Source organism: Globicephala melas, chromosome 21 (assembly GCF_963455315.2).
Source record: "Globicephala melas chromosome 21, mGloMel1.2, whole genome shotgun sequence".
NCBI lineage: Eukaryota > Metazoa > Chordata > Mammalia > Artiodactyla > Delphinidae > Globicephala > Globicephala melas.
This window is the reverse complement of record NC_083334.1, coordinates 27,217,093-27,238,783: the sequence shown is the minus strand read 5'-3', so window position 1 is coordinate 27,238,783 and position 21,691 is coordinate 27,217,093. Positions and strand designations below refer to the sequence as shown.

General features: G+C 37.1%; 1 protein-coding gene across 7 annotated transcripts in view; it reads right to left on the bottom strand.

The window, feature by feature from the left end:
- Positions 1-21,691, bottom strand: part of UNC5D (unc-5 netrin receptor D) — a 682,528-nt gene that overhangs the window by 433,398 nt on the left and 227,439 nt on the right. The gene's annotated exons all lie outside the window — the stretch shown is intronic.

The following is a 21,691-nucleotide window of genomic DNA, read 5'->3' as shown; positions in this document are numbered from 1 at the left end:
CTGGGATGGGACCCAGCGATCTGTGTTCAACAAACCCTCCAGGTGTTTTTGATACACACTCACGTTTGAAAACCACCAACCGAAAGAGAACAACAGTCTAGTAACCCAGGTTCTAAATAGGAGGGAAAAAAAACAAGAAGATCCATTGAATTATAATACTAGGTAATTTTCTAATCAAATTCCTTCCAGAATGTGGAATTCTGATTGCCTATTTTAATAAATGGATTCTCTTTCTTAAAATAAAACCATATCTAAACTATGCAGGCCACTGGGGATTTACCTTAACTGCTAGGAAATTCGGTCTCTAAAAACCTGGCTGTTTTGTATACTTCCTTCACAAAAGCCATCCTGTATTTTGTACATGATATTAGAATGTCCATTTCTAGTGTAAAAGCTTTATTTTAGGGAATAAAATTATAGGAAGGTCATGCATTTATTACTACTTTATAAAATACAGTTACTTTATATCTGAAAGCAGGATGAGATGCATACTGATAGATACATCGATAGATAGGTAGATGGTAGGTTGATGGACAGCACTGTACCTTCTGTCTACATAGTAATTTTCACTGGAGCAAGTCTAAAGTCTCTACACACCCTACAATTTTGCCTCTGCTACCTTGTCAACTACATGAGAGTAAGCAGTAAGCCTTGTTTATAAAGGTGCTCAATAAATGTTGAATGAAAGGATGAAATCCATGATGTGGGGGTATTTTTCATTTGAGACTCAGACTCATCAATGAGCTCGAGAAGGTTTCCTGGGTCAGAAAAGAGAAGCTGCCAGAAAGGACAGACGATTCTTCCCCAGGGTAGGAGACGTAGAACTTTACCTATACACTTTTAAATCCTAAACTGGGATCAGTGTATTAAACTGACAAAAAGCCAGATTAACAGGACAGAAGGCCAACAAATCTTACTGATGTTTTAAAATTTTATGTGATGGGAGTTTCACAGAAAAGAAGTGAAAACTCAAGGAAGCTGTTAGACTTGAGAGCTTATATACCATTTTAACAAAGGGTGATAAATTGCGTGGGAAGTGACTAGACAAAGGAAAAGGGGTTTGAGTGAGCTTCTAGATGCAGTAAACTGTGGAAAGGTAAGTATATAAGGAAGCTACTGCAAGATAATAATTATTCAAATAATGTCTGCGCAGACTTCTCTCAGGGTTGACTTTCCATCTCTGGTTGATGATGGTGACAGTCCTCCTGGTTTGGGAGACGGGAGAAGGACACCTTCACACAGGGAAATCGATGCTCTGCTTTTAGGTAGACAGGGGGAGGGCACAAAGTTCTTCTCAGGTTCTCTTCTTCTCAACTGCCTTCAGCTCAGCGGCATATTTGCGGATGGCCTAGTCTGATCCCCTTCACCTGAATCTTTGAGTTGGGGGAAGAGAATGCCTCTACTTGCTGATTCTCTTGTGTGATCCTATGTGCAACCTCTTTTAAAATCTAGAACCCTGCCTGTCCAGGCTGGAAAGGTTCAAGAACAACTATGGCTACTCCTTCCCACCCCTGTTCTATCTAACATGAAAAATGGAGACAAAAAAGGGAGGGTCTGTTGCTTGGTGGATCACATAGTAGGTCATAAACCCAAGACTCCAAGATCCAAGTATATCACGTGCAGTTAAATGTGCTATGCAATTATAAGGAAACAGTTTCAGTATTCACAATGTTCTTTTATGCTTTCATCTGTTTCTCTGATTCTGTATTTTTCTGCTATAAGGAGAAATGGCGGGGGGTGGGGGGGGCGAGGGAAGAAAAAGATGGCTTACAAAAATCAAAGCCAGCCCTTTGTACTGAGTGTGGGCAGGAGGTTAATTTTACGCTCCAGCTAAAGGAGGATGAGGAATGTCCTGGTAGGCAGGAGAGTAGGCGGGTGGCAGATGTCTCACTCTGCCTTTTAGAAACACATGTTGGAAAGCAGAGTCCTGAATGTGCTACCCCCTCGGGATGCAAGGCAGCAGAGGCCTGCAAGGAGGGAACACAGACAAAAAAAGAACTAGGCCAAACCACAATTAGGAGAAGAAATTAACTGAGAAAATGCCAGAGGACTTTATCCTCTTTTTTCTCCGTTCCGCGAATAGAATTTTACAACTAAATACTAAAGAAACAATTATTCTCTTATTTGATTTGTTCCTCTCTTAACTGTTCTTGGGACTCTTTAGTCAAGATGGTCCCCATACGTCTCTCAAATTACAATTATCAGATTATATCAGACTAAATCAGATTGCTGGGACTAGAGGTTGCCAGAAATTGGAACTTTCACGGGCAATGCCACACACTTCCAAGTTAACTTTGCCTCTGTAATGCTCCCATTTTTCAAGACCCTCAAGATACAGTACATTTGCTTTATAAATCTCAAATCTCCATTTTGATGGAGACAGGACGTAGAATGGGCAACACTGATGATGACTCAAAAAGACCTCTGGAATTCTGGGATGATAATTCACTGTTCCCAGTACCAGCAAATGTTACTGGACACAAGAACAGAAATTCAAGTAGAAAACTGCAACTTCATCCTCATGCCCTTCATTTGAGGTCAGTAATTAAATAGATTTCCTCACTTTCCAATGAAGACATCCAGCATTCAAAAAAGTGGCCGTGGGTTTTCTGATTCTGCCTAAGTGTGAAAGCCAGAAGCCTGCAGGACAAATGCATTATTTAATTGTCCACTATCACACACTAAACAGCTTTTTTGGACTCTAGACATCAATTTGTTCCAATACTAAAGGCCCCAGTGGTAAAAAATATGAAAATATTCAAAGGAAACGAATGCCTCTGAAACTCTTGGATCAGAATACTAATGCCTCCATCTGAAGAGGCCATAAGTCATAAGTTATCTTTCCATTAGAAACCTTTCACATAAGTCCATCTGGACAATAAATACCTGTGGCTCACAGAATGGTAGTCAGTAATATCCATTAATTTTTCTATGTAATGCCCTTCGTTGTCTGCATGTTTTATACAACTTCATCAGCAACACTGTTTTTTGTGCCTTAAATCCTAAAGAATTCAAAGAAAGCTACTACTATGTGTCTTTTCAGCTAACTCTGGGTGGTAACTAGGATAGCAGCATGTGGATTAGGTACTTGAAAACGGTTAATGAAGGAAACTAGAATTCTCTTCTCTACACACACACACTCACACACACACTGAAACTCGAAGCAATTAACAAAATTGTATGATGCACTAGTGGCTCAGAGCATCGATTCACACACTAATTCATTAAATATTTAGTGGTTGCTATGTGCCAGGCACTGAACACTGCACTTTCAATTGGGTAGGTACCGCCTTGTCAATAAACAGCTTACCATATAGGGAGAAGTAACGTATATAATCTTGAATTAAACAAAGGTGTTAAACTAGTGCTCACTGCCTGGGAGTGGGGAGGAAGGAGAGAGAAGGGTTCACAGGAAGTGTGAGGGGCTTCACAAAAGAAAGCTCTAGTTTCGGTTTGCCTCCAAGCAGGAAATGGCTGTCCCTTATTTAAAGGAACTTCAGATTTCTTCTCTCAATCTCACAGTGCGTAGAGCGATGTGAATTTGCAGAGAGAACTCAGCTACCAGAAAGACCAAAGGTACAGAACACTCAGTGATGGACCTAGAGAGTTCCAGCAACAGCTGCAGACTTACAGTGACCTATGTTCAGTAATAACAGGAAAGAAGCATCGTAGCAGGGCCCAGATCCTTTAGGACACCCAGACGAGAAGAGGGGAGGACCAAAGTTACAAAGCAGCGTACTGTTTAAGGGTGTGAGAGTGGATAAACAACCAGGTCCTACTGTATAGCACAGGGAACTATATTCAATATCCTGTAACAAACTATATGAAAGACTATGAAAAACAATATGTATATACATATAACTGAGTCACTTTGCTGTACAGAAGAAATTAACACAACACTGTAAATCAACAACACTTCAATAAAACTTAAAAAAATAAAATAACACCCCAGCCCATTAAAAAAAAAAAAAGCGTTGAGATGAAAACTCCAGAAGGCTTCCCTAGGGGTTGGAATCTTAGCTCAACCGCCTATGTGACCTCGGCATAGCATTTTGCCTCTCTGTACCCCGTAACTTCATTTATAAAATTGAGATAATAATGCCTACTGCTTTGGACCATGGTAAAGACTACTGTCTGAATGCATCTTAAGAACTTAAAATCACGCCTAGTGCCTAGAAAGTGTTTAGTAAGGATCTGCTAATAAATGAACTATTTACTTAGTCACCTAGGTTATACAGATTATTACTAGAGTCTTACTGAGGAAAAGCAGATTGCTTTCAGAAACGACTATAGTTAATCTTCATTTGTTTGTAAGGATATTTGATATCATTATATAGCTCTCACTAGAGAATGTATAGTACCTGTGTCATAAGCCATCATAAGAATCATTACTTTATCATTAGACATACTCAAAAGCATTTTTGCCTTCCTAAATTCTAAGCTGAAGAACCAACTGAGATATTATTATAGATATTGATATTATAAACAGGTAAGAGTAAGCCCAGAATAGGAAAACCCAGATAAGTATATGGTCGGCTATCTTACGGAAGATTATTTTCTTTATTTATAGAGGATAGTACTAAGCTGTTTTGGGCAAGGCACAGGACATGTAAACTAATGGTCACCAGAAATAACAAGGATGAAATGTTCAGCGATCCATCGAAGTGCCTTAGTGTGCATTTCATCAATCCAGATTCACTCAGCACTAATCAACAACACACCTTACTAAGTGCTAAACATTTCCATTTTCTGCCCTCGAGGAGCTTAAATTTTAGCTGAGGTACTGTGTCTAGTATAATAGAAACTTAACAAAAAGGTGTCACTAAATAGTTCTAGAGAAAAACAGAGTAACATCCAGACTAGAGTATTTCATAAGAAAGAAATCAGTATGAGTCAACATGGTCTAAAGAAGCTTTGTGGAGAAGAAAGATAAAAGATTCCAGGACCAATGTCGATCCCTATGGATCTCTCCCCACACCACCAAGCAATTCTCCAACACCAGCTGGGTGTCCTACAGTTCTGACAACTAATTACCCCGAGACAGCATCAAATCCCACAGGGTAACGGCTCAGTCCCACAAGGATGCCTCCAAGTCGGAGGGCAATCACAAGTCCACGTTGTTCCCTGTGCTCCTGATGAAATGATGATACATCAGAGGTTCCCCCCAACACATTCCCTAGGTTCAACTAATTTGCTAAATTGATGACAAAAAGCGTTGCTGCTATAGCTGAAAAATTCTGAAACAAGCAAAAGGGGAGGTAGCAGGAGGGGGAGATTTTGGAGAATGTTGGCAAAGACTTTCAAATATGAGAGGACGTTTAAAGGGAACACTTCAGAAACTTTCAGACAGAGGAGTATTATTTCCCGGTAGAATATTGTTGAATGTCCCTATCTTCTGAAGTTCTCCTGTGACTAGTTTAAGACTGTAACTATAGCATCAGAGAAAACACTTGGAGCTAGATTTTCTGAAAATCTCAACACTAGATGGAGTGGAGGGAGTGAATAATAATCCTCTAGGATAATTTTCTCTCTCCCTGCTATGTCGGCATCCACAGGTTAGCTCACCTAAACCATCTACTGTTTTAATTGCAAATGCCCATTTACTGGGTATTATTGCCTACAAGACACATTTGTAGCCACTTTAAATGTCACGTAAGCCTTACGATATCTCCAGAAAAAAATATTAGTATTTTCTCCATTTTACAGATGAGGTAACAAGCTTAGAAAGACTTGAAGAAATGACTTGAAGATCAAAAAGGAATACATGTTAGCAGAAGGACTCAAACAACATCTCCAAAGCCTGGACTCTCACACCTCTGCTCTCCTAGACCCATACCTTTATGCAGCTGATAAGAATTTTATAATCTGAACTTCTTGGTTGGACTTGAAGCTCTCAACCAACAGCTAGTGATTTGTCTTTGGGCAAAGCACATAACCCCTCTGAATGCCACAGTCTTCATATATAAAAGTTCATCAATTCAACAAGCATTTAGTAGGCATTGAGTACATTTTGCGGTAAGCATTTACTAGATACTTATATCTACTAAACACTTAGCATCTCCACTTGTTTGTCACGTGACCTTAGGCAATTTTCTCCACCTCTTTGCTATTGTGAAAAATAAAGAGTATTTACTTCATAGAGTTTATATATATATATATATATTCAATGAGCTATTATATAGAGAGCACTTAGAATTACCTGGCTGGCACAAAGTAATCACACCATAATGTTCATTCTTAGCTCTAAGGATACTGGTAATAATAATGACAGTGCAGGTGATGGTGATGATGCTAAGTGTTATCAATCCAGCCCCAACGTCTCTGTGTAAAGATAGAAGAGACTCATGCTCGTGAAAGCATGAACTGTAGAACAGTACACAGATAGTAATTCCCATCTACCCTCAAGGTAAAGCTTGTAGGCAATGGCACTTCTGTCAGGGAAGAAGTGATCTAGCCAAAATGGACCATCCATTCACTGTCTTGGGCAAGAAGGCATTAGATATGAAGAACTAACTGGGCTTCCTGTGTAAGTTTAACCATTTTCAGTCATCAACTAATATCCTACCTCAGACTTTACAAAGATAGGAAATGAGGTAAGAAACAGAAATCTTCATTTAAAAAGATAAGAAATTCTTGAAATTCAGAGAGGTCGAATGAGACTCATTCATTTATTCAAGAATTCCACAAATATCTACTGAGCCAATCCAGTTATTTTGCCAAGGACCTTTAAAGAATTTAAAGAAAAAAAGAATTCCTCAACTGATGACATCGGGTTAATGTAATTACTGGTTTTTTTGTTTTGTTTTACTTTTTCAAAATTTGACCTTCTATATCTAATATCAAAATGAAAAATTCTATGGGAGTTAAAGAACTAAATATAAACATCCAATTCATGAAGCAGCTACTCGAAAATCTAAGTGAATGCTTATCTGATTTTGAGTTGTAGACTCTTTAGTGTAAAGACAAAGTAATATGATATGTGAATTACATGCCAATAAAAACATTCTCAAAAATGTAAGAACCTAAAAACAAACACATACAAGTAAAATTTCTGCATATTGAAAATGCAAGGAATCATTTATAATGGTATTTTAGAATTATCAATGACTGAAAAAAATGTTCACAGTATTCTACATGAGTATAAGCATATTATAAAGCTGTAAACACAATAATTATTACTGCTTAGATTTCAATGTTTTTACGCTTTTATGTATTTTCCAAATTTTCTAAATTAACTCTCAATTACAGAACTGTTAAGACTTTTTGTTATTGTTGTTAAAAAGCAAAGTAAAAATAATTGAGAGATCAGAGAGATCAATCAATGAAAGACTCTAAAAGAAGGCGAACATTAGGGGGCATCTGAATAACCAGTAGGGTTTGCCACTGGGCCGCATCCAAAGAGTTTCTGATTTAGCAGCTCCTCAAGTGACACTGATGTTCCTGGACCACGCTTTAAATTACTGCGTAACAGACAAGATCATGGAATTCTGAGCCAGACTGTTTGGGGTTAAATCCCAGCCTTGATGCTTCCTAAGTGTGTAAAGTACTTAATCCCTGAACTTCAGTTTCTTCATCTGTAAAACGAAAATAGAGAGGGTACATAACAGTACCTACCCCTTAGAACTGTGATAAGATTTCTAAGATTTATAGCATTCATTTATAAGTAGAATGAATTAACAGACGTAAGGGAACTCAGAATAGCATTTATTACAGAGTAAATGTTATATGCATTGTTTTAGAAGGAATGCAAATCTATCACTTCCTATTTCACTAACAATGTCAAGTAACAGTTTTAAAATTTCTATCACATTTTGGAACTTACTCATATTAATAACTCCTTTTTTTTTTCAATTCTTTTGTAAGTACTTGCCATAAAGTCATTCAGAATCTTCCAAAGAATTATGTTTACTGAAGGGCAGAGAGTGAATAAGGTCAGAGGGAAGGCCAGTGGAGTACTGATCTATGAAGTACTGCACGGTGGCACAAGGGATAGGAAGCTGGGGAGCTGTGCTCTGAAGTCAACGGGAGAAACGTTTAAGGACTGATATACAAGTCACTGGGTCAGGAGAAACGTAAATAATTTAAATGATACAGTGTTACCCCAGGATGAAAACATCACCCATACCTAGGATGACTTCATAATTTCTCATACCAATTGAGACACTTAAAAAGTGCCCATAGGGGGCTTCCCTGGTGGCGCAGTGGTTGAGAGTCCGCCTGCCGATGCAGGGGACACGGGTTCGTGCCCCAGTCTGGGAGGATCCCACATGCCGCAGAGCGGCTGGGCCTGTGAGCCATGGCCACTGAGCCTGCGCGTCCGGAGCCTGTGCTCCGCAACGGAAGAGGCCACAACAGTGAGAGTACCGCGTACCGGGAAAAAAAAAAAAAATGAGCATAGGGAGGTAATATGAATTGTTACAATGGGTCAAAAGGCATAAAAGACATAAATGAGAGTTCTAGCTACAGTACCCTCCAAAATCACCAAATAAAAATTCCTTCTTTTTCCTATAGTCAAAAAGGATAGTTTTTATGAGGTTTGTATTACTGTGGGGACTTGGGATTCTGATATAGTCTTAGGAAAAAGCACGCTGTATTCAAAGTGATGGGGTTCAGGGCAGGCCATCCTAAAATATGCCGCTTTGGCATACTGATTATTTCAAAACAGAGTTACTACTTAAGAAACAGCTGATGCAAGAAGGTCACTCTGACCCTCCTCTACCCCTCTGAAGGCAGGTGCCGTTCATAGAGAACGCTGTATAAACAAACCTTGTTACTTCTTGACTAATTTTTTAAAAATTTTTAATTAATTTATTTATTTAATTTTGGCTGCGTTGTGTCTTTGTTGCTGCGCGCGGGCTTTTCACTAGTTGCGGCGAGCGGGGCCTACTCTTCGTTGTGGTGCGCGGGCTTCTCATTGAGGTGGCTTCTCTTGTTGCAGAGCATGGGCTCTAGGCGTGTAAGCTTCAGTAGTTGTGTCACGCGGGCTCAGTAGTTGTGGCTCACAGGCTCAGCAGTTGTGGCTCAGGGGCTCTAGAGCACAGGCTCAGTACTTGTGGGGCACGGGCTTAGTTGCTTCGCGGCATGTGGGATCTTCCTGGACGCCACCAGGGAAGTCCACTTCTTTACTAATTTACTACCCCAAACCCACACTTTTTTGTCTTGTCAGTTCTTCAGAAATGTATTGCTTATCTGTCTAAAACAGGTATAAAAGCTGCCTGCTTTGATCACTTCTTTGAGTCTCATATATCTATGAGCTCCCACACATACAAATTAAATTTTTCTCCTATTAATCTGCCTTAAATCAGTTTCATCATTGGACCAGCCAAAGAACCTACAAGAGAAAAAAGGAAAAGATTTTCTCCCCTACAAAAGAATAGAAACTTGGGAGTCAGAGACCTAGGTTCAGGGTGGACCAGGTCAGAAATTTATATTTTATATACATATAATTCTAAATTTCTGTTGTCATTGATCTTCCAAAGGCTGGGATTATTTAAGGCAAGAGTTTCTCCCCCTCTTATTTGAGTTTAGAAGATGAATAAATTGGGAAAAATACGCATTCTATGTGTTACTTGAAAGGGGAAAAGAAAATCAGGCCCTTCCACAAAGACTGGGGGGAATCTACTATAACAGACTGATTACTTTCCAGGAGGTAAGCATTCTTTCAATGTTTCAAGCAATCTCAGATTGAATGTGCTTCCAAACTAAAATTAGCTAAGTCCCCCAAAGAGGTTATCACTTGGTTCAGTAGGAAGAACTAGCAGAATATGCAACGGGTATGAAACTAAGCATAACAGCGAGCACTGGAACGCATCTGCACTTAAGTACGGCAGAAAGGAGAATGGGGAAGTTGATGTTTCTTCCAGTAATGCCTCCAAACTCAGTCACCTTCTGTCAAGAGGATGCACATTCAGAGATGGGTTAAGAAAAGGTCCTCTCAAATGCCTTTGAACACTGGATAAGAGATAATAGCAAATCAAATTATTTTATTAGGCTATATCAAATAATTTAACTTTTTTCAACAAAATATGTATGTTTAAAAAAATGAGTGAGGAAAAATACATACAACACTAAATACCATCAATTGCCACATTAGAAGCAGTGAAGAAAGTGATCCTTTTTCTCTGGCGTTACAACTTTTTAAAAATTTTATTGAAGTATAGTTGATTTAAAATGTTGTGTTTAATTTCTGCCGTACCCTTTCTTATATCTCTATTCTAAGAGAAACTACAAATAGCATACAACTCCACTTTCTCTCCCCATGATGAAAGATGATCGGCTTCTAATATAGCCCCTTCAGATACATTTACATAGAGACTTTTATATGCAAATCGAATTCTGTATTACATTCCAGGTCTTAACTTTATGACAACCATCAAACCTCAAGGTAATACTTCAGAAAGCACCAATTCATTAAAAAAGTGTAGTTTTTAACCAAAATTTGTTAGAAATGAGAATTATTTCTAGTGTGAAGCTATTACCAGCAGCAGGCAAAGATCGCGAGCAGAATGAATGCATTCCTTGCTTTCTTGATTAGAACTAGATATTTACCACGTTCTCATGGGAATCCATAATCTATACTTTGAGAATCACCGAAGAACTAAATTCGCCATCATTTATACAAACCTGCATCATGATGGAGTCAGAACATGTCTGGCTGTGAGCTTTTATGCTCCCATCTCATCTTACTTTTTCCCATTTATTCCAGTCTGAGTCTGCCAACTTCTGTGGCTTGCTTCCCCTGCCAGCAGTAATTTAGTGATCTGTTGAGACTGCACCCCCTGCTGAAACTTCTCCATGTGCTTCCCCTAGATAGTGTACCTCATTGTCATACACAGCGAACTGACTCACTAATACAGAAGTCTCTACGTGCCCCAAGAAAGCAGATGCAGTAGGGACATATTTTACAAGTGTTCTTAGAATTTCCATCTTGGTAACAAGTAGTGGGTCGTTCTGAGTCAAATAAACAGAGATTTTGGGTTTTAGCACCCAGAGAAAATAAGCCCAAGATGTACAGTATGGTATAAAGAATATGTATGCATATGGAGTCCAAAGCCATGGGTCACTTCTCTCCTTTCCCAATTAACAGTTGTAAATCCAGAGGCGAATTGCTTAACCTCTCTGAGCCTAATGGTTTCTGTTATAAAATGGTGTTGTGATGTCTATAATACACTTTAAAATACTTAATCATAGTGTGGGGTGTGAGTGTGTGTGTGTGTCTGAATGTTTAATAAAGTTTTAATTTACAATCAAAGATAGTTACTTGCCTAAATTGTGTTGGCTCTCATATAATCTAAAGGTTACAGTAGCTACTGCAAACACTTTTTATCTCTGACCAGCAAAATAGGTTTTATTAAACATCATAAACTATTTTTGAAGTGGGTATTCATTGGCCAATGTTGTGGTCCTCAAATAGTGTGGATAGGCTCGAAATTTTATATATATTCTTGCATGAATAAGTTGTACGAAGACTTCCTTTGAAACGGGACCTGAACTTTGGTTTTTAAAAAGTCTTGAATCTAGTCCCTATTTCATAAGATTCTGGTAACCAAGGCCAATTATAAAATTAAAGAACCCTTGTCTCTAGAATAACTGTTGTGTTTTTAAAACACAACAAAAATGTGTGCATTTTTTATGCAAGCTGTGGATAGAACTTATACAAGAACAGAGCACTGGATATTATTATTGATGTAACATGATTATGATTAATTTCATACTTTCCTTCTAAAAAATATGTGCGTTTGTAACAAGATTTGGTCCAAAATATAACTTTGTATGTGGCAGTAAGGTTATGCAGAAAGATATATATAACCCTCACCTACCTATAATGACGGCAGGTTCCTGATATTTCAAAACAATAATAACCAGTACCAGAAAAAACCTAACGATTATGAACAGCCAAATTTGGTTAAGTCAATTTACAAAAAATAGGAGGAAAAATAATTAACGACAAAAATAACTTTATATTTTACTGGGAGATACAGGACCTACAGGATATATAGGACTGTAAGGATGACAGGTGATATTATGTACCTGGTAATAGACAATACTAAAAAATTAGTTTGTTATCATTCTGTAAATCAAACAGGTCCTAGAATCAGAAGTTTACTGGCACGTGGCAGGGTTCTTGACCAAAGCTCTTGAAGAATTTCTCCTTCCTGTTGGTTGCTCCCTTCTTTATTTTTTTCTGGTTTTCTTCATCCATTTTTTATTGAAGTAGAGTTGATTTACAATGCTATGTTAGTTTCAGGTGTACAGCAAAGTGATTCAGTGATACATGTACAAATTCTTTTCCAGATTATTTTCCATTATAGGTTATTACAAGATATTGAATGTTGTTTACCTATTTTATATATATTAGTGTGTATTTGTTAATCCCAAACTCCTAATTTATCCCTCTCCTCCTCTTTCCCCTTTGGTAACCATAAGTTTGTTTTCTATCTCTGTGACTCTATCTCTGTTTTGTAAATAAGTTCATTTGTATCAGTTTTTAAAGATTCCACATATAAGTGATATCATGGGATATTTGTCTTTGTTTGACTTCACATAGTATGAGAATCTCTAGGTCCATCCATGTTGCTGCAAATGGCATTTTTCATTCTTTTTTATGGCTGAGTAATATTCCATTATATATATACCACAGCTTCTTCACCCATTCATCTGTCGATGGAAATTTAGGTTGCTTCCATGACTTGGCTATTGTAAACAGTGCTGCTATGAACACTGGGGTGCATGTATCTTTTCAAATTAGAGTTTTTGTCTTTTCTGGATACATGCCCAGGAGTAGGATTGCTGGATCATGTGGTAGCTCTGTTTTTAGTTTTTTAAGGATCCTCCATACTGTCCTCCATAGTGGCTACACCAGTTTACATTTCCATCAACAGTGTAGGAGGGTTCCCTTTTCTCCACACCGTCTCTGGCATTTATTATTTTGTAGACTTTTTGATGATGGCCATTCTGACCAGTGTGAGGAGATACCTCACTGTAGTTTTGATTTGCATTTCTCTAATGTTGTTGAGCATCTTTTCACGTGCTTGTAGCCATCTGTATGTCTTCTTGGGAGAAATGTCTATTTAGCTTTTCTGCCCATTTTTTTAAACTGGGTTTTTGGTTTTTTGATATCTTGTGTTTCTGGATTGGAAGAATTAATATTCTTAAAATGTCCACATTGCCCAAATGTTCCACAGATTCAATACAATTTCTATCAAAATTTCGATGGCATTTTTCACAGAAAGAGAAAAACAATCCTAAAACTCCTATGGAACTACAAAAGACCCCAAATAGCCAACACAATCTTGAGCAAGAATAAAAGAGCTGGAGGCATCACATTTCCTGATTTGAAATTACATTACAAAGTTACAGTAATCCAAACATTATGGTACTGGAATAAAAATAGCCCAATGAGCAATGAAACACAACAGAGAGCCCAGAAATAAACCCATGCTTCTATGGTCAATTAAATTTCTTCAGAGGCACCAAAATATACAATGGGGAAAGGACAGTCTCTTCAACAAATGTTTTTGCTTAAACTGTATATCCATAGGCAAAAGAATAAAACTGGACCCCTACCTTATTCCATACAGAAAAAGATCAACTCAAAGTGGATTAAACACTTAAATGTAACATTTGAAAATGTAAAACCCCTAGAAGAAAACATAAGGAAAAAGCTCCTTGACATTGGTCTTGGCAATAACTTTTTGGATGTAGCACCAAAAGTACACACAACAGAAACAAAAATAAAAGTGTGGGGCTACATCAAATTAAAAAGCTATTGCAAAGCAAAGGAAATAACTAAATTAAAAAAAAGCTAAGCTATGTAATAGGAGAAAATATGTGCAAACCATATATCCGATAAGGGGTTAGCATCCAAAATATATAAAGAATTCATACAACTCAACTGCACAAAAACAAAACAAAACAAATAACCCAATTAACAAACGGACAGAGGATCTGAATAAACATTTCTCCAAAGAAGACATACAAGTGGACAACAGGTATATGAAAGGGTACTCAATGTCATTAATCACCAGAGAAAGGCAAATCAAAACCACAATGAGATATCACTTCACACCTATGAGGATAGCTATTTAAAAAAAATAAAAACATAAGAAGTACGGGCAAGATGTGGAGAAAAGTGAACCCTTGTACACTGTTGGTAGGAATGCAAATTGGTAAAGCTATTGTGGAAATTAGTGTGGTGGTTCCTCAAAAAATTAAAGCTGGCACTACCATACCATCCAGCAATCTCACTTTCGGGTATTTATCCAAAGGAATTGAAATTAGGATCTTAAAGAGATATCTACCCTCTCATGTTCATTGCTCTGTATTCACCATAGCCAAGATATGTAATCAGCCTATATGCCCACTGAAGGATGGATGGGTATAGAAAATGTGGCGCACGTATACAATATCCAGCCTTAAAAAAGAAGGAAATCCTGCCATTTGCAACATCATGGATGAACCTGGAGGACATTACGTTATGTGAGGTGAGCTAGACATAGAAAGACAAATACTGCATGATCTCACTTATATGTGAAATCTAAAATAGTTTCTCACAGGGGGAAATGGGAAGACGATGATCAAAGCATACAAAGTTACAGTTATGCAAGATCAATAAATTAGGGATAGCTACTATACAGCATAGTGCCTATAGCTAACAATACTGTACTGTATACTTACAATTTGCCAGGGAGGTAACCTTACATTAAGTTTCACACACAAACTCACACACACACACACAAACACACACTCACACACATAAAACAATCATAATAAACGGATGCAAGGAAACATTTACTAGCAACGGATATGTCTATGGCCTTGATGTCAGTGATGGTTCCACAGGTATATACTTATCCCCAAACACATCAACCTGTACACATTAAATATATACTACTTTTTACATGTCAATCATACCTCAATAAAGTGATAAACAAGACAAAGATATTCTTGTACAAGAAACCCCAATGCTCATGGAAGAGAGTGGGAAGTTAGTTATACCAACAGGAAATTGCATGTCCTGAAGACCCGCCATCTTTCCCCAGCCAACATTTTAGAAAACATCCAAACAGCAGACCCTTATTAAACATTAGTTAAGGGAGCAGATAAAATCTGGTCCTTGCCCTCATTTGAGAACATTTATAGTCTAGCCATGGAGATAAGATCACCATGTATGAATCACTGAACAACATATTAGAAAACGCACAGATCAGGAACAATATTAGGAAGACGAAAATAGCACCCATTAATCAAGGGATATATACAAATTAATTTGTGATGCATGTTTTATGTGGCGGAGCTGTTTAGGGAAGATAAAAATTGGCAACAGCAAGTAACATTTGCATACCACCTCCACAAGTGTTAATATTCCTTGTCTTTAAACAGGACAAGAGTAGCCAAGGAAGGCTGTGTGGAGGAGGTGAGATTCAAAGGGCTTCTAAGTTCAGTGTGGTTCAAGTTTAACAAAAGGCTTGAATGCATCGTGAAGGTACCAACAGAAGCAGTCACTAGACTATTTGTGTGCCTGGATGGCAGCTAAAAATTCCCAAAAAAAACCCAACAGAGTGTACAAAAATCTTTAAATTCCTCTTTTATTATTATTATTAATTTTCATAAAGCAGGCTTCATAAAAAGCTGCCCAAAGTGAATGTATTTTCTGAGAGACACAGGCTGACAGGGTTTGGAAGGATGTACTTTCTAAGGGTGATTTATGTACCTGTGATGTGCTCCAAAGATGCAACAGGGACTCCAAAATGAGGTCAGCAACACACATTCAGAGGGCTTTTAGGATCTCAGATAAGCCCAGACGGCGGTGCTTAGTTTCTTACCTATCAAGAAACATTTCTCCAAGATGAAAAGATGGAGTTAGTTAGAGGCCTCTGGGGTCTGTTGCTACTGCTTAGCAATACAGGTCACCGGAGTGACAGAGTTGAACTTGGGGACAACTGTGGTAAGAAAACAGTGAGAATGAGTGAGCAGGTTGGGGAAAGAGTACTCGATCTGCAAATACCTGCTTTGTGACCTTTACATCCTTGTATCATACAATTGGATCTATCTTCTTCCAACTGAAAATAATTGCCCTATCTCCTTTTATTTACCTTTAAAAGGTAAATTATGACAGCCTGAGAGATTTCTGACACTTTGACTTAGGGAGGAGTTCAGTACAGTTATAGATTTCTTTTTTCAGCATAGCAAAGTGTCCTAGGGAAAGATACTTGCCAGAGCTAGCAAATGACACCCTTCCTGGGAATGACAGGGATCTCAGATATACTTCTGTCCAACCACTCCTAGTGCAGGTAGCAAAAAACGAACCTGAGAATTTAGGAAGATGCTTTCCCATGGCCCCAAGAGACTTCTGCTAAAACAAGCAGCATTACGTCATGGACACAGGGTTCTAAACCAGACATTGATTCCTAAACTTACCCAATCAGCGAAACACTTGGAATGTGTTGATTTGGGAAGAAAAGCAAGAAATATTGATACTGTTCATTCATTTGTTTTGTCATCTATTGCCGCCCACTGGCAGGCAGGAAGCAGTAAACACCAAAGGGTGAAAACATCCATCTCAGGGAAGCTGCCAATTGAGAATATCCCAACCAAATTGGGTTCCCTGCAAATTAAGAAAAGGCTACACCCTCGTGCTATTTTATTCACAGCGGCACACGGTGGGATCAGCGTGCAGAATGCAGCCACTGCACTGGGACACGATGACAATCACTATTTATTGAAAGCCTGCTGGAGAGCAGACGCTATTTTAAGTACTTTTCATGTCTTTAAAGCAATCTGTGAGGTAGGTATTATTATCTACATTACCCAAACTAGAAAGAGGTCTCAGATGGTTTAATTCACTTGCCCGTGGTCACTCAGCATGGCAAAATCAGTCCTTGCACCTGGGCTGACTCATTTACCTCTTCAGATTTCCAGCCTCTGTCTCCTTTTCTCCCTAAATGGAGCTCTCTTTACCCCCAAATACAAGCTTAGCCCCACCTTCTCTAAAGCCAGACCTGACCTCAGAATTTCCCAATATCTGATTATAACCTCATGCCCTAATTCTGGTATATGTGCGTCTGTTAAATGTTCCCTACACTTGGATAAACTGATAACCCAAATTCTCTATCTCTGATTCTCTACCTTGTACGTTCTTGATCATTAACTTACTAGAGTTTTAACCTGAACTTCAACCCTGTACTTTAAATCTTGCTACTTGCTGAAGACTTTGCCAAAGGCAAATTATGCAAAAGCCAGGTTAAAAGCACATCTCCCAGTAAAGGTGGTTTGGCTGTCTTATGTTAAATAGTCTCAGCAAAATAAATTTTTTTTAAGAAAACAAATATATATATATATATATATACACACACACATACATATAGATACTTGATAGCATATGTGAGTAAAAAGGCATTTAGGGTTTCCTATATATAAGGTCACCGTACATCTTTGCCTAGATAGCACAGGGAACTATAATTAGTATTTTGTAATAACCTATAAGGGAAAAGAATCTGAAAAAGAATAACTGAATCACTTTGCTGTACACTGGAAACTAGCACAACATTGTAAATCAACTATACTTCAATTAAAAAAATAAAACAAAATATACCAAGAAAACATAAAGCTGAAGAAATGAGAAAAAAAGTACTGAAAAATAAAGTAAGGACTTAAAAGGAGCCAGACATAACTATAATATCAAATAAGTTAACATATGATTCAGTATTCTGGCCTCCCCGTGAAAGAAAGATAATAAGTTTACAAACCAAGGATCCATAAGAAGATAAAAAAATCAACTGCTCAGAAGAAACCCAACTGTTCCTGATACTAAAGTTCAGAAAGCAGCAAAGCATTTCTCCTTCAGGGAAATCATAAAAGGGGCACTGCAATCCCTCGAACAAAGATCATAACAACATCTTTACAGTAGGCTTGAAATTTTTCTACAGGTCTCTTTCTTATAGCATCTTTTGATATTGGCTAATGGCACCCTCCAAAGCATAATTCAGAAGAGAGGAAAGTGTGAGTGATTTTACAGGAAGCTAATAACATACCATTCAGGTATGTGAATGTTGGTTCAGTCTAATCCTGGGACAGATATTAGCACACTTAATGGTCTAGAGCATTTAATGGGTATTCATCAGGCAATCATCTATAAATGTTGTGCTAGTTCCCTTAACACTGATAGATATTGGGAAGAATATCTGTTTGTCTATCTATTGCCAGAAAAGAACTTAGTTGATCATTCTACACAGATCAAAAGGATTACTTTTTTGTCCACTGCAGCTATATCTTACAGATGTATCATCTATTTCTTCAATGCTGAAGAGGGAATGTAATACATTAACACATCAAGAAGCGACTGATAGTAGCAAAATGTGACAGTTTTCAAGGAAACACCTAACAGTCATGCCATATGCTTAGATTTTCATAATGAAAATGATATATCCAATATCCATCCTAAGACCACGAGGGCATGCTTTGTCACTAAGAATAACCAAGCATGAAAAGGAAATATTCTTAATGAAGTTCTGTTATAGTAACTGACAGTAGTAAATAGAACAACATTCAAGTATTGCTATTAAACATGTATTTTAAAATAGTTTCACTTGCAGCCACTATGGAAAACAGTATGGAGGTTCCTCAAAAAACTGAAAATAGAGCTACCATATGATCCAGCAATTCTACTCCTGTACATATATCTGGAGAAAACTCTAATTTGAAAAGATACATGCACCCCTATGTTCATAGCAGCACTATTTACAATAGCCAAAACATGGAAACAACCTAAGTGAAGTGTCCATCTACAGATGAATGGATAAAGAAGACGTGGTGTGTGTGTGTTTATGTATTATTCAGCCATAAAAAAAGAATAAAACAGTGCCATTTGCAGCAACATGCATGGACCTAGAGATGATCATAGTAAGTGAAATAAATGAGACAAAGCCAAATATCATATGTTATTACTTATATGCAGAATCTAAAATATGACACAAATCAACTTAATTACAAAACAGAAACAGACTCGAAGACATAGAAAACAAACTTGTGGTTACCAAAGGGGAAAGGACGGGGGGATAAATTCAGAGTTTGGGATTAGTAGATACAAACTACTATATATAAAATGGATAAACAACAAAGTCCTACTGTATAGCACAGGGAACTACATTTAATATCTTGTAGCAACCTAAATGGAAAAGAATATGAAAAAGAATACATATTTAAATGAATAGCTTTGCTGTATATCAGAAACTAACACAACAGTGTAAATCAACTGTATTTCAAAAAAAAAAAAAGTTTTACCAAAAGACTGTTAGTACTAATAAATGAATTCATTCAAATTGAAGGATACAAAAATTAATACACAAAAATCTGTTGCATTTCTACACACTAACAACAAACTACCAGAAAGAGAAATTAAGGAAACAAACCCATTTACAATTTCACCAAAAAGAATAAAATACCTAGGAATAAATTTAACCAAGGAGGTAAAAGGCCTGCACACTGAAAACTTACACTGATGAAGGAAACTAAAGAAGACATAAATAAATAAAAATGTAGTCTGTGCTCATGGACTGGAAGAATTAATTGTGTTAAAATGTCCATATCACCCAAAGCAATCCACAGATTTAATTCAATTCCTACCAAAATTCCAATAGCATCTTTCATAGGAATATAATGAACAATCCTAAAGTTTGTATGGAACCACAAAATATCCCAATAGCCAAAGGAATCTTGAGAAAGAAGAACAAAGCTGGTGGCATCATGCACCCTAATTTCAAACTACATTACAAAGCTACAGTAATCAAAACAGTATGGTATTAGCATAAAAATCAGACATATAGATCAATGAAACAAAAAAGAGATTCCCCAAATAAAACAAACCCACACATCTGTGGCCAATTAATTTATGACAAAGGAAGCAAGGATATACAATGAGGAAGGGATAGTCTCTTCAATAAAACGTGCTGGGAAAACTGGACAGCCACATGCAAAATTATGAAAGTAGACTATCATATACCATGCACAAAAATTAAGGATTGAAGACTTGAATGTAGGATCCTTGACATTAGTCTTGGCAATGAGTTTTTGAATCTGACTCCAAAACCAAAGACAACAACAGCAAAAATAAACAAGTGGGACTACATCAGTCCAAAAAGCTTCTACACAGCAAAGGAAATAATAAAATGAAAAGGCAATCTCCTGAGTTGGAAAAATTATTTGCAAAATCATATATCTGATAAAGGGTTAATACCCAAAAACATATAAAGAACTCAATACAGTGCAATAGCAAAAACAAACAAATGAACAAAAAATCCAATTTTTTAAAAATGGGCAAAATATCTGAAGAGACATTTTACCAAAGAAGACATATAGATGGGAAACAGGTACATGAAAAGATGCTCAACATCACTAGTCATCAGGGAAATGCAAATCAATATCACAATGAGATATCACCTCACACTTGTTAGAATGGCTACCATTGAAAAGACAAGAAATAACAAGTGTCGGCAAAGAAGTAAAAAAACAAAAGGGAACCTTTATGTACTGTTGGTGGGAATGTAAATTGGTGCAGCCACTATGGAAAACAGTATGAAGGTTCCTCAAGAAATTAAAAATAGAACTACCATATGATCCAGTAATTCCATTTCTGGGTGCATTTTTTCAATAGCCAAGGTATGGAAACAATCTAAGTGTCTGATGATGGATGAATGGATGTGAGATATACATATATATACCTTGAAGGCATTATACTAAGTGAAATAAGTCTGAAAGAGGAAGACAAATGCTGTATGATCTCAACTATATGTGGAATTAAACAACAGCAATGAAAACAACAAAAGGAACCCATACATACAGAGAACAGATTGGTGGTTGCCAGTGGTAGGAGACAGAGGATGGGAGAAATGGGTGAAAGGGGCCAAAAGGTACAAATTTCCAGTTATAAAATAATTAAGTCATGGGGATGTAATGTGCAGGATAGTGACTATAGTTAATAATACTATAGTGCATATCCGAAAGTTGCTAAGAGGGGAGATCTTAAAAGTACTCATTAGAAGAAAAAATATTTGTAACTATGTATGTTAACAAATGTTATCAAGACTTACTGTGATGATCACTTCACAGTATATACAAATATTGAATCATTATGTTGTACACCTGGAAATAATACAATGTTATATGTCAATTATACCTCAATAAAAAAAGAAAGGTTTGAAAATATGAGTACAGAACTCTATTTTTTAATACAGATTTATCAAAGAACCAGAAAGAAGTTCCAGGAAAAATATACATAATAATTGAAATGGAAAATCCAGTGGATGAATTTATAATGGATTAGACACAGCTGAAGAGAAAATTAATGGACTAATAATTTTTTTTAACTGAAAAATGGTATTATTCCTTCCACAGAAAACATTAGAGAAATTCTGAGCCAAAAATGTACACTGACTTTCTGCACAAAGTGTAAAGGTTTTTTTTTTTTAAATTATGTGTAACACAGACAAAATTATTTAAGTCAATAAATTTTTAAGGAATTTCAAATGTTCTGATTCTTTCCACTGCCAATCACCTTAGCTCCTCCAAACTCATAACCTTCAAGATAAAATAGCCCTTTCAAAAAGAAGTTGTCGTGTGAGTCAGCCCACAATTCTTTTAGTTAGGTTTCTTTGATCTCCAATGGAATATAGACACACTTCAAAATTCCCCACCT